Consider the following 15,220-nt stretch of genomic DNA (forward strand, 5'->3'; position numbering starts at 1 on the left):
GGCAACGTCCATATTGTTTTCAGAATATTAAAAGAGATTAATATATTTGAGAAGTTGTTTAGTGGTTTTCTTACTCATTCCTTTCATTTAAGAAATATTAATTGATGTGATAAGCTTTTTTGCTTATTTGTTTTGGGGATCAGTGAGGAAATAATTGACATTCTCTTCTAGTAACATTTTAATCATCTCTGAGATATAATCTACTTTTCTTGGTCCTTTAAACAAAAATAAAACGACAGGAAAGAAAAATATATCCAACAACATCTATCTTTTGACAATTGGAGGAATCTTATTAGAAAAGACTAGAGGAATCTTTCATCAAGGGCGCTACACCGCGGCCTCATTAAGATTTCCTGGGATGCGGGGGTGACTCAGTTGTTGAGTCTGCCTTCCGCTGAGCTCATGACCCCTGGGTCCCCGGACGGAGCCCCATGTAGGGCTCCCTGTTCAGCGGGGAGTCGGCTTCCCTCTCCCGCTCTCCCCCTGCTTGTGCTCCCTCTCTCACTGTCTCTCTCTCTGTGTCAAATAAATAAATAAAATCTAAAAAAAAAAAAAAAAAAGAGAGAGAGAGATTTCTTGATCTTCAAAAGTTCTTAGCGCTGTGTGATGTTAAGCATCAATTCCTATTTTTTGTGAATAATTCCAAACAGCCGTCGACTTGACTTAAGCTCTTGGCACCAATAAAACTAACCGAGTCCATATAGCATGAGAAAAACATGATTATCTGAAACCTAAATAACAACCAGGGGCGAGGATCCCCTTATGGAGTGGACAAATAAAATCATTTCTTGTGACCAACACTTCTTTGTTTGCACACGAGGAACACGGCCCGGCCACCGGCACAGGCCACCGCGGCCGCCGGGCCCAGCCCCGCCGCAGGCCGTCGCGGTCTCCCGCTCCCGCTCCCGCTCCCGCTCCTGCTCCCTCTACCTCCTCCTACTTCGTGGACAACTGATACCGCAAAACATCCCGGGAAGAAAGTCCTCTTGTTCCTGAGGGGTTTTCAAAGCTTCCATTTGTTCAATTTGGGATCGTACAGGGGGTGGCGCTGATAAGAAACACTTACCTGCCCCGTCCGGGGGTGGTGACAGCTCCATCCTGGCGCGACGGACCCCGCGGACCCCGCGGACCCGGTGGACCCGGTGGAACCCGCGGACCCGGTGGACCCCGCGGACCCCGCGGACCCGGTGGACCCGGTGGAACCCGCGGACCCGGTGGACCCCGCGGACCCCGCGGACCCGGTGGACCCGGTGGACCCCGTGGACCCGGTGGACCCGGTGGACCTCGCGGACCCCGTGGACCCCGCGGACCCGGTGGACCCGGTGGACGCCGCGGACCCGGTGGACCCCGCGGATCCCGCGGACCCTGTGGACCCCGCGGACCCGGTGGACCCCATGGACCCGGTGGACCCCGCGGATCCCGCGGACCCCGCGGACCCGGCGGACCCGGTGGACCTCGCGGACCCCGTGGACCCCGCGGACCCGGTGGACCCGGTGGACCCCGTGGACCCGGTGGACCCCGCGGATCCCGCGGACCCCGCGGACCCGGCGGACCCCGCGGACCCTGCGGACCCCGTGGGCGCAGCGCTCGGACGCATCCTCCCGGGCGCCGTCGGGTCGCGTCGCTGCGGCGGAGGAGAGGAGGAAGGAGGAGGAAGAGCCGCGCGGGAAGGACGGAGGGAAACGCAGGAAGCCGCGGAGGAAGGAAGAAGCGGCGTCCAGGGCGGGACCGGGATGGACAAGAGCTCTGGGGGGAGTCGCCGCCTTCGGGGAAGCCGCAGCGTTTCCCGGGGGATCGCGGAGGGACTCTGCGAAGGCTCCTCCTAGACACGCCTTCACCCACCTGCTCTGCACGTGTTCCCCCCGGGACAACCGACGCCGCCCGCTCCGCACGTCCGCGCAGGGAAGGGGCAGCCGGGCCCGGATCCGACGGGGCGCAGGACCGTGGCCTGCGGGCGACGCGCGTGGGCAGTCCTCAGGCAGCGCCTGCAAAGGTGGGCTGCGAAACGGTGGGCAAAGCGATGCATTGGCTCAAAAAGGAAAATCAAGTATAATTATTTATACTAAATTATAATTAAGAAAACAGCCTTTAGAAAATAGATTCTGTCTTAATTTGCAAATCCCCAGCTTTCAGGAACGAAATAAACTTCTCCAAAGTAAAATTTTATCTTCAGGGTTGATCTAGGATAATTAGATCCCGTTTTTCCTTTTCTCTGTTCTATAAATTATAGGGTTTTTAATTTGACCTTTAGCTGACTTTGCTACTAAAAATGCCACCTAGAAAACAATGAGAAAAAACTGCTTGGTGATTTACATAAATGGGCACACATTTTATTGTTCTGTTTCAACCAGCACACTGTAATGTTTATAATGCTTCACTAATATATATTTGAAAGTAATTGGATAGTCCTGCCCAGATGAAATTGGTTATACAAGTGTTCCGATGCAGAACACTGCTGCTCGCTTGCTTTAATCATCCCTAAGTGGGTTAGTTGCGTTTATTCAGTCATGAATCATATGATGTTGCTTCATTTCTACATTGTAAGGGAAACTTGCTTACAGATATCTGAGTCACGTAAATGAAAATAAGCTGATGTAAATGAAAAGAAATTAAGATAAAATGTATGTGAAAGAGAGAAAAGCAGGATGAAATATCATAAATTTCACCTACCTAAAAGTTGGAAGTAACTGTTCATCTATTCAAAGATGCTCACTTCCTATATTTTAGCTTTTGGTGCTATCTTCTATTCCAGGAAGGTCACCGTTAACTCTGAAATGACAACAGCAACTCAGCAATAGGAAAACTAGATCTTTAGGAGAACTATACCTTTTTTGTGTTACTTTACCTCCCATGAAAATTAAGTATAAGAATAATTTTCTACTCCGTGGCCATCGTGAATGACAATCATTTTGCCTAACAAATTTGACTTTGCCCCTGCTAACAAGGCCTGTACTACTAATCCTATTAAAACTATTAAATATCTTAAAAGGAAGACAGAGATAGGAATATAAGTTATAGCATTGTATCACATTACTTTACTAAACTCTTAATTGATAAGCTAATATTTGCAATGCTCCCCAGTATGACAAATTTTGTCAGAGAAAAGATCAGATAGGACCTATGGATTTAAAAAAACTTTTGAGGTATATATTTTTATTATTGTTTTTAAATTATGTTAATTTAGTCACCATACAGTACATCATTAGTTTTTGATGTAGTGTTCTTTTCTCTAGGGATATGAATATCCAGTCTGGGAATTCCAAGAAATACATTTTTGACTAGAGATGAGCAATAAATTAGTGTTTTCAGTGCTTTTCAGAAAGGTCAAGTATTGTATGCCAATAGGTTGTTTAAGCTCCGGCTTGACTTGATTAAAAGATCCTAAAATACATAAATACCAAATCTTCAACTTCCTATCTTGGTTGGAATATACTTTACTGCGTTTCACTAATTTTTAAGGATACTGATATTCTGTATGCCAAAGGCCAGAAAATGAATGTTTCAAAACCCTTTGCAGATAATTGCATTGATTTCTTCCATTCTATTCTAATCTTACACTTATTGTCATTTGATACTCAGCAAGGATGCTGAGACAGTTCAGGAGATAGAGAATAATCTTTTCAATAAATGGTACCTGGATGAGTGGATATCCACGTGCAAAATAATGCTATTGGGTCCATTTTTTAATATCACTCGTAAAAAATTAACTCAAGGGTTGCCTGGGTGGCTCAGTCAGTTAAGCATCAATCAGTCTCCTTGCTCAGTGGAAGCCTCTGCTGCTCCCTCTGCCTGCCATTCCCCCTGTTTAAGCACCTTCTCTTTCTCCCTCTCTCTCTCTCCCTGACAAATAAATACATTTTAAGAAATCTTTAAAAAACTTAACACAAACTTAAATCAAAAGAAAACCTTGGAATAAATCTCATAACCTTGGGTCAGGTAATATTTTCTTAGACCTGAAACCAAACCCCCATCAATAAAAGAAAAATAATGCCAAATTATATTGCATCAAAATTAAAAATTATTGTGCTTCAAAGGATAAATATCAAGAAACTGAAATGATAACTCACATAATTGGAGAAAATATTTGTAAATTACATACATGATAAAAGATTTATATCATGAATAGGTAAAGCACTCTTGCAACTCATTAGTAATAAAAACAAATACTTAAGAATGATCAGAGGATTAGAATGCATATTTTCCAAAGAAAATACACAAGGGAAGCAAGCACATGGTAGGATATTCAACCTTTGTAGCCATTTTGAAGCTATACATCAAATGACAATGTGATATCACTTCATACCTATTAAGATGGTTATCTTTGAAAAGACAGACAATAAGAAGTGAGAGGATTGGAATCCTACTACATTTACTTGGGAACGTAAAATGATAGAGGTGCTTCGGAAAATATTTTGCCAGTTCCTCAAAAAGTTAAATATAGTTACAAAATGACAGAACAATTTGACTCCTTGTGTACTTATCCAAGAGAAATGAAAATATATATCCACACAAAAACTCGTGCATGAACATTCATAACGGCATTATTCATAACAGACAAAAAGTAGTAGCAACACTAATGCCCATCAACTGATGAATGGAAAAAAAATGGGTTATAGCCATACAATGGCATATTATTCTGCTATTAAAGGTAATTTAGACTGATAATGGCTACAATATGGATGAACCTTGAAAACATTGTTTAAAAAAAGAAGCCAGCTCAACAGATCACAGGTCCCATAATTCAAATTATAATGTATGCCCAGAATATGAAATATAAGTATATACATATACATATTATTTGCAGTCACACATATTTTAGATATATATTATTTGTAGTCCCATATATATATATATATATATAGAACTATACTTGGTCTTGGTAACTATAGGAAGTAACCGAAATATATATAAAAAAATGATATATATACATACAAGGGGAGAGGTAGAAAGAGATATATCCCATTGCATTATCCTTCCCATTTTAATATTCCTTGACATTATTTTTGAAGATACTTCTTATAAATAAAATAGAACATTTCAATTAATAGTTTAGACTTTGCTAGATGGAAATTTTTGAAATGTGCATTTGCTTTAATCTGCTCAAAGTATTGCCTCATCTCGTCTGTCTTCTCCTCCCCCCATCTCAGTCCTGGGGGACAATTACCGGCTAACGCTCCTGACTGCCACACTTCACTGCAGCCCTGCTATCGCCGGCCATGTCCTCAGCATAGACAGTTTTATTGTCACGACTCGTATCCAGTCTCAAGGAGGACTGTGCCTCCGAAGAGTGAATCGGTCAGCTCGAACTGCTGGTTGGTGATTTCCTAGCAGGCTGACAGATGGGTCCATTTTGTCTTTTTAAGATTTTTTTCATCTCTCAGTTTTTCATTTCAAGTTCCCTTCTTTCTGGCCATTAAAGGCAAGTTAGAAAAGGCCATCGTGACATTAACAGCACTTATAATATATACTATTGCAAAAAAAAAAAAAAAAGCAGAGGGCAAAAAAATGTGCATTGTTCTTTTGGATTTCATCTATTTATTTATTTACTTAAGAAAGAGAGAAAGCAAGAGCAGGGGAAGGAGCAGCGGGGAAGGATGGCGGAGGGGGGCTCTAGGAGACTCCTCCCTGAGCACAGAGCCTACTCAGGCTCAATCTCGCAACCTGAGATCCTGACCTGAGGTGAAACCAAGAGTTAGACGCTTAACTGACGGGGCCCATCAGGTGTCCGTGTGTCGTATCCTTCTTTGGTTTTCTGCAAACAACTGACAGGTTTGGTGGGACACATGCTTATGGTTTTATTTTACTATTATCCTGATTCTGCCACGACATGATAATTTACTTTGAGTATATTCAGGACAGTAAGACATTTTTGTTCTTTTTAAATTTTGGAAGTTAAGCTTTCGTGCAATATTTATAAAAATCTTTTTGTATTTTAAATACATTTTAACCTGAACAATGTTTACTTTGTTACATCAAATAATACATACACCATAAGGCCACAGCTGTGACGTCTTTAATGAGTTTTTACCAGTTCAGTAAAACAAACAAGGTCCACGCCCACATATAACTTTCACTAGTGGAAAGTTATTAAAAAATAAAGAAGCAAAATATGAAGTAAATTACTGATTATTATAATAATAAGTAGAATGAAAATATGTGCAAACCTGCACATGAAAGACAATATTGCTCAAAACTGAAAAAACATGAAACAAATTTGTGTATGAACAGGTGTGTAATGTCTGCGAGTATACTGGAGGAGGGGTGCACAGAGCTTGTCTGGGGAAGAGGTCAGAGGCAGTCATTATTTGTCATCATTTATTGAACTCCTGTACCATACATGAAAATTTTCCTCACAAACAAAGCAGACCAATTGGAAGCAATCTTCTCTTAGAGAAAATAAATGATATTGATTCTCTGAAAAAATAATGTACATGCCAACAGCATGTACATTAAGTATAGAAAAACATTATACTGGATATAATTTCAAACTTTGTAAAATAGTTCCCTGTTACTCCTGGACTAATCTAAATGTCAACTCCTGGAATTTTCTTCCATTTTTCTCTTAAAATGTTGCCTGCCTTAGTACATTGTTGACTGTGATCTTCTTATCAACTCCACTTGTCACAGGAAAAGATCTGATTTAATCTCGAGGTGAAAGGCAGGCTAATTCCCAAGCTCATTTAAATGTGTTCTTTTCTATGCCTTCTAAAAATATAAGACTATTTATTTCTAGTTTTGTAAAGTTAACAGTGAACTTATTTCTTGTGTTTCGAAACTTTTTTGGAGATTTGCTTAAAAAAATTTAGAATATTTTACACATCAGAAAATTCAGAATAAGTTTAGGTAAATTTGTAATAATTGTTTAAAATAGGCGTCCAAAAATAAGTCTTTGAAGACCTTAATTGCACTCCAACTAAGGAAATTACATGGGGTGTTTTTCCAAAATTAAATCCCTGCTAATTTTGAGTTCAACTTGGAAATATCCATTCAAAAGCAATATCGGGCTCTGATAGGATGATAGCTCAGGATGTAGACCAACTAGAAAGTAGACGACATTTACTCCCCTTGTGGTACTTTACCTCCCCCAGGCATTTCCCCCCATTAAAACTTAATAAATTTGTTCCATATCACTTAACTCTGTGAGATATCAAATACCTAAGTTATACATAAACCCAGGATGATGTATTAATAAAATGAAGCTAGAGATCTGCTTCCCAGGCCCGACATCCTTTATTTTAAAATACCATATTTTTCTTATTATGAAAGTGATATCTGCTTATTACAAAATATTTAGAAAGCAGAAAGAAACTATAAGAAAACTATAACTGATTCGCAATTCAACCAGCTGTGAAAACCTCAGCTGGAGTTACCAATTGAATAACTTTAATAAGCCTATATAGGAACTTTCTAATTAAAACATCTGCACATCCCTGTATAAACTCCTAGATAATAGTATTTGTGTTGGCATATGTCCATTTAATATCATCCAATGTTATGATTTTTAATATTTATTTAATATTACATGGCTCTTAAAAACTTTATATAATTAATAACACTATTTCATCCAATGTGGCTCTAAAGCATTCCATATTACTAATAAATTGATGTTTTTTCTTAATTCATCCTTATAAATTGCTCAGGGATAAGTACATTATATATTGACTGTACATGTTGATTACATAATGAATAGAATAGTAAAACTGAATAATCTATGTTTTTTTATTTTTAATATAAAGTGTATTAACATACTTATGTACAAGAATACACCATAAACAACACTAAATAATATACTTAACTTATATCTTTGCCAGTATGGAGAAAAAAGATATTTCTTGCTTTCCTAATATTAAAATCAATAATTTTTATTCCTTTACTTTTATTAGTTATTTTATTTGTGAATTGCTTGTGCATCTACTTTGCCTATATTTTAATTTTGGTGTCTATTATTTATTGATCTTGAGAAGTCTTTTATTTCATATATTATGATCAGACATATCTCACACTTGTTCCCAGTTTAATGTCTCAATTTTATATATGTATCAATTATAGCATAATTGCTTTTAAAAATAATGTGTCAAAAAAGTCACATGCAGATGATAAAACAAATAATACTAGACCAAAAAATATATTGTATATATAATAATATATAATATATATTACAATCTCTTGTTTAATCCCATATTTATAACTAAAAATACACCTAAAAATGCTTATCTCTACCTATCTTTATTTTTTCTATCTTTAAATTACTTAAAATATCTATCTTGAAAATGTTATTTGGAAAGCATGAGCAATTAAAACCATAAAAGTTTGGGGCGCCTGGGTGGCTCAGTGGGTTAAGCCTTTGCCTTTGGCTCGGGTCATGATCTCAGGGTCCTGGGATCGAGCCCCGCATCGGGCTCTCTGCTCAGCAGGGAGCCTGCTTCCCCCCCTCTCTCTGCCTGCCTCTCTGCCTACTTGTGATCTCTCTGTTTCTGTCAAATAAGTAAATAAAATCTTTGTAAAAAAACATGTAAGTTGGAAGACAAAAAGCTCTGTTAGCGTTCATGATATAACAATAATTATTCACAATACCTACCCAGAACATTTATTAAAAATATTGAATTGATTTATTTAGCATTAATATATATTTATAAATATTTTTAGTTAATTTTAATGTTTGTTTTAATGAGGTGATTTCAGTTATCAGGAAAATAAATTCATATGATATATTTCATCGCATATTTACCTTAAGTGGAATAACCAGTTACAAATAAAATAAGGAAAATGATATTCCTTTATCTGATCTGAAAAAAGTGGAATAAAATCCTTACTGAAAAAAATGGGTTTGAAAATAGTTTTTAATGGTTTTAATGCTAATAATGCTGTATATTGAATTTCAAAGTCCATTGCTAACTCCATTTTATTTTTACTTTTCATACTTATATAATAATAATAAGTATAATGAAATAGATCCACATTGAACTTTTATAGCATCTTTGCTGATTATAACACTTATGTCACCTACTAACTAGAGATAGATTTGATCAGACATTTGTGCCCTCATATGTATTCTTAGAGATTCTACATGTATCTATATTAATTAATTAATTCAATGAATAGTTAATCTGTATTTTCAAGTATTGTTTATTTCGTGTACTTCTGAGAAAAGTGGAGAACAAGAGTGAGGGCTTGTGCTAATGAAATGTATGGATCAAAACTGATAGTAATTATCATTACTCTTAATAATTTAATTGCTACTAATAAGTAACATCATATTGACAAATTTTTAGTTGTCAGCTGATAGACTGCTCTGAAGAAAAGTGGATTTAGTGAGCACATAACAAAGCATTACCTAGACTGTGGAATAGCTTTCCGTGGAACCCAGGTGATGCCGAGCCTTCAGCACAAAGTTCCTCGTGTATCAGTTATGTTTATCTCTGCATCTCCAGTGACAAGCACAGTAATTAGCAGATAGTAAGTAATGAAACCATTTACTCCATTGACTTCGTGTAACAATAGCATTTAAAGGCTTTATATGGTCAGCATTATAAGAAAAATGATTATTAAAAATAATTAATAGACGAAACTAAAGCTATCAAGAGATAAATTCAGTGAAGATCCCTAATTGTCCTATGGAATACCATAAAGAGCAAAACTTCCCTGCGCTCGATTTCTTTGGGTCGGTGGAGTCCATTCCGTGAAGGCTGACGACAGAGAACAGAGCTAGACAAAGGCATGTGTGTTAGTGCGGATTGGATTGATTTGTTTATTGCATTTTGAATAGATAAGTGGTAGAAACTAGATATCACTCATGAGATAACTAGAAGGCTACTGTGATATCCTACTTCCTTCACATCACTTTGATTATCATTTCAGTCATTTAGGGAAATACAGCCACAGTCAGGAAGTTAGGAACCACTTAGCTTTCATGGAAAGGATACTCCCTTTGGGGAAAGCCGGGGAGAGGTGTGGGAGGCGGTGCGAGGGCTTCGGAAGGATTTCTGTCACCCTGTTAGATTAATGGCCGTCATCACCTAGAGGCCTTGGGCTTGGACTCAAAAGCTAATGGACTAAAAATGGGAGTAATTGGTTCAAATGTTAACAAACCTAGAAGTGTATTTTGTCGTACTGCATACCGGCCTTTTGAATCATTTAAAAATATGTCAGTTGTTGAAAAACATACTATTTATGCATGTTGAGATGGTTACAATTGTTCAAAATCCCATCAACATCTTTTATAGCCATGGAAGTGGGACATATTTCAATAATATTCAGTTTAATTTTTGTGGCTTTCTATTTCAAATATTGCTAATAGGGTGTTAATTCACATCGCATGAATTGAATTTGGTCAAGTCACTAAGGCTATTCTTTAAATTTAATTGAAAAGCCAACATTAAAATAGAACAACAAGCAATCACATATTTAAACAATGGTTCAATTTTATGCTGGTGTTGACCCAGTGTTAATAGTGGTGATGACTGATTTAGGGTTGCTTTCTTTGGCTTGGGAAATATTACTAATGTGATGAAATACATGAGTTGTATTTATTTAAAAAATCCCAAACTTCAATTGCCATTTATAAGTTTCTGTGTGAATGTTTTAACTTTTCTAACCTGTAAAGATAGGTTTTGGTGGACATTTATAATAAAGGGAAGTTTTATTTAGACATATTTATGTTAATTGTTAGATTTATAACGAAGCACTACAGGAGGTATTTTTTTCAGATTTTTTTTCTGTATAAATTTACGAAAAATGTTTGTGAACTGTAGAATTCTTTTTTTTTCTTTTTAAGATTTTATTTATTTATCAGAGAGAGAGAGGGAGAGAGAGCAAGCACAGGCAGACAGAATGGCAGGCAGAGGCAGAGGGAGAAGCAGGCTCCCTGCTGAGCAAGGAGCCCGATGTGGGACTCGATCCCAGGATGCTAGGATCATGACCTGAGCCGAAGGCAGCTGCTTAACCAACTGAGCCACCCAGGCATCCCTGAACTGTGGAATTCTTGATGACTCCTGGAGGGTTGCATATGGTCTATGGGAGCTGAATGAAATCAGCCTTATTCTGCATGAAATATATAGGAGGCTAAGTTTTAGAGTTGGGTAGAAGGGATGGGCCTTCCAGTTTAAGTGTAAACAGTAACATGACATTATTTGAAGGAAAGAAACCCGTGGAAGCGATAACAATGTATGCCTATCTCTTTTCTTCTTTCAATGAGGTATTTTTTTTTTCCTTCAGAAAATATTGAAAGTACACTTTCTTTTTCCTTTGACATTTGATATTGTCAAATGGAGATAATCTTTCTGAAATAATGTTATTCGACATGGTTTTCTTGGATCCAAAGTAAATATTAATTTCCAGACCTTTGTATTTTTTCACAGGGGGCTGTCAGAGTTTCCAGTGATGAGCCTTATTCATTCTGCTATAGTTAGAAGGCTTAAGCAAGTGTTTTCTAATGAAACATGGTATACCTTATTGAGTTTGTTCTTTTTTTCTAACAAAGGGAATCCGAAACATAAATCAGTAGAATGTCTTAGAAACAATTTAGCCTGGCTTTCTAATAAGGGCAAAATAGTATTAGACTTGTACTAGCACACCTTTTCAAATATATGAAGGTGGGATTGAATATCATTTTAACAAAACTCGAGTTTCTCTAACAGAAATTTTCTCTCCACTGTAGTTCATATTAATTGTTCCTATTAAAACCAACTTTGAAAAAGACTAGCATGAAATAATTTGTCTTGTAACTGAAATATATTCATTTTCACCTTTTTTTTTTATCAATTTGTTCTATTGACATAAAAGGAATAAAACTTGAATTCATTTTCCTTGTGAAGTTGGATACTCAGTGGGAAATCTACCCAGCTAGATTTCTCTGAAATGTCCACAGAGACATCCAACACACGAATATCTCCTTCCCTTAATAGGCTTATTTCTATGAAGAGGTTCACTTCTAAAGTACTCAATTAGGCCAGCGTTGGAGCCCTCCCTCCCTGTCCACCTTGTGCTGAGCCAGTCAGGCTCTCAGGAACACAATGAAGGCTCAGAAATTGGAGATTGCTCTCTCTGTGGGACTGAGTCTAGTGCTGGTTACCTTGATGCTAAGGATACTGCAACCTTGGGGGAAAAAAAAAAGTCACTTATTCCAACATTAATGGGATTAGGAGCAAGCCTACTATTTCTAAGTTGTGTTTTTTCTTGGTTCAGCAGTTGCGGGATTGCTATCAACATTTGCCTATTTTCTTGAGTTATTACAAAATTGATTCTGACAGATTTTGCTCAATATTTAGATGATTCTATGGAGGAGCAGGTCCCTGAAACTGTCTACTCTGCATTTTCACTAATGCCATGTTCTCTGCATTTGTACTTTAAAATTTTATCACTAGTTGCATATGCACTGAGAATTAAAATATATTCCTGCCTCATTTATCCTTTTTTAGTTTCAGAATATATTCCCTCATATCTACCTGGACTATATAACTAAAAGTCTAATTAGGCTAGGATCTATACACCAGATTTTCTTAGGTTCATGGTTGTACTGTATAGCTTTTCTCATCCTTTTACGTTCAAAGTATCTGTGTTCTAATAGGCAAAGGAGGTCTTTTCTCTGTATCATATTGTATATATTGTACCGTATTCAGTCTAAAGAGCTTTGCATGGAAAATAAAGGAAGCTACGTACATAGTAATGTCTACTCTATTGCTGGGCCAGGAGAGCCCACACTGTTAAGTCATTATCTACTTCCAAATTGATTTGTATGTTCAATGTTATTTCTGTAATACCTGAGCATGAGAGGAGGGGGCAGATTAAGAAATCGAGTTTTGGGGGCACCTGGGTGGCCCAGTGGATTAAAGCCTCTGCTTTTGGCTCAGGTGATGATCCCAGGGTTCTGGGATCGAGCCCCACACCGGGCTCTCTGCTCAGCAGGGAGCCTGCTTCCTCCCCTCTCTCTGCCTGCTTCTCTGCCTTCTTGTGATCTGTCTGTCAAATAAATAAAATCTTTAAAAAAAAAAAGAAATTGAGTTTTTTAAATATAACTTTTTTTCTTTGGCTCTTGAAAATGTTGCAATGCACATGGAGAGGGATGGTTTCTTTCTTTCTGTATTTATCTTGCTTGGGTTCACAGAACTTGTTGTATCTCTGGCTTTATATCCTTTTTCATCTTTAGAAAATCTTGGCCAGTATAACCTCAAGTGTTCTGCTGCCACATATACCATCTCCTCAGCTTCTGGTCCTCCAGTAATGCATCTGTTTGGTCTTTTCCTGGTTCCCATATATCTCAGTATTTTCTACATACTTTCGTTTTTCTACATACTTTCGTTTTTCCACTGTGGTTTAAAAGAAATATTTCCTATTGACTTGTTTTCAGACTCAAACATCTTTTTTTCTCCTGTTATGTACTGTTTAAATGCAATACTTAAATTCAGTACAGATACTGTTTATTTCTAGCATTTTCACATTTCTTTTTCCATTTTCCATTTAATTTGCAATCTTTCCCACTGAGCATTGTGTACGATTGATTCCATTTTCTCTCTTTTCTTAGCATAAGAACTATCCTTACTTTCCTACTTTATTTGGTGGATGCCCTAGAGTTTGCGATCTACATTTACAACTAATTCAGGTCAGCTTTCAAGGAATACTAAGCCACTTCACAGCTAGTGCAAGTACCACATAATGGCAGATTGTCCCCATTCCTCCCGCTCATTCCATGCAACGTTGCTGTCATTCATTTCTCTTATCCGTAGGCGATAGTCATGAACACCCAATACATCACTGCTATTATTATTTTGAACAGATATCTATTGCAACGATTAAAAATAAGAACATAAGAATGCTAGAAAATTTTTACATGACCTCACCTATATTTCTTGTTCATTAAATTATGTTGCATTATTCACCATACAGTATGTTATTAGTTTTTGATGTAGCGCTCCATGATTCACTGTTGACGTGCTCCATGCAGTAGATGCCCTCCTTAATACCCATCACCAGCGGGAAAATGAAGGGGGAGAAATCGGAGGGGGAGAAATCGGAGGGGGTGATGAGCCATGAGAGACGGTGGACTCACTTAGTTTCTCATGCCCTTCCTTTCTGTGTAGATCCTCACACAAATCGCTCTCTCCTTCCCGCCATATTTCAGCAGTGATCCTGCCAATAAACGGACACAAGGTAAAACGTGAACTGATGTATGACCCTACTGTGGACATGCATTATTTTTTCACAATTTAGTCTTCAAAATATCGGGACTGATTCACTTCTCTTACCACTAAGTTAGCGAAGAGGGAGTAAACATACTTCTTTAACGTATTTGTTTTCTCATATGGAATATTCCCAACTGTGTGAGGAAAGGCTTAAGGCCGGCTGGTTGGCTTACTTTCCGTGTCTGTGAGGTTGGTATGACAGATTTTATTTTATTTTTCACCTTGTAGTTAGGTTTAAATAGAGTCTCTGCCAGTTATTAACAATCTCTGGACCTTTAAATAGTCTTGATAACTCTTTAAGCTTGGTTTCTACTCTATAAAAAGAGGGATAGTATTACCTATATCACTGGGTTTTGCTAGTACGTAATTAGACGTGCCACGTGCTGTATTTAGTCTCCTGCTTGAATGCGCTTAGTATACTGCTTGCCAAGTCATAAAACACTCAGCACATGACCCATTTATGGACAGCACTAAAACGGTATTCATTGTTAATAGTAGACAAGTTTTAGGATCTCTTTAATATCGTACCTTAGAGAAAAATTAAAACATGACAGTTATACAGGGCTGATCAGTCAATTTTACTAACTTAAAATAAAGGCTATCACTTATTTCTTAGATCTAAAATTATTGCTGAAATTACTCTCAAATAATCTGCATCTGAGAACATCAGGCAGCTTAACATCCTAACTTGTGTTTTACATACCGGCTTGAGCCACCATCACTAAGCAGTGACAAGTATGAGAATCATTATATGATATGTGTATTCTTTTCTTTTTCTTTAATTCTTCATACAATGCCAGATGGAATGAGCTATTTCTGTCTAATTGACAAATGTAACAGTTTATTGGGCTAAGTACTTAGAGACTTGCAATGAAAGGTTTTCAACATCAGTGCCCAGATCCTGCGGCTGCTATCAGCTAGTCACCTCTGCCCAATAGCAATGTCACCCCAACGTCACCTGCCCTCTTGGATGTGTTAATTTCATGGCAGCAAAGTGCTTAGAATTCTCACAGCTGGTCAAGAGGGACAAAGTATCTTGATGC

General features: G+C 37.8%; 1 long non-coding RNA gene across 5 annotated transcripts in view; it reads right to left on the minus strand.

The window, feature by feature from the left end:
- The window catches only part of LOC123391636, a 129,492-nt gene that overhangs the window by 1,287 nt on the left and 112,985 nt on the right, over nt 1-15,220 (minus strand). For 3 of the 5 annotated variants that reach the window (XR_006606319.1, XR_006606323.1, XR_006606320.1), the window contains 3 exons: nt 14,045-14,124; nt 2,671-2,769; nt 1,843-1,998 (listed from right to left, as the gene is read on the minus strand). This is a non-coding gene — a long non-coding RNA (uncharacterized LOC123391636). Of the gene's footprint in view, nt 1-1,842; nt 2,030-2,670; nt 2,770-13,835; nt 14,125-15,220 lie in introns of all 5 variants that reach the window. The other 2 variants (XR_006606321.1, XR_006606322.1) reach the window with 2 other exon arrangements.

This window comes from Mustela putorius, unplaced genomic scaffold (genome assembly GCF_011764305.1).
Source record: "Mustela putorius furo isolate JIRA1106 unplaced genomic scaffold, ASM1176430v1.1 tig00000275_pilon_pilon_pilon, whole genome shotgun sequence".
Lineage (NCBI taxonomy): Eukaryota > Metazoa > Chordata > Mammalia > Carnivora > Mustelidae > Mustela > Mustela putorius.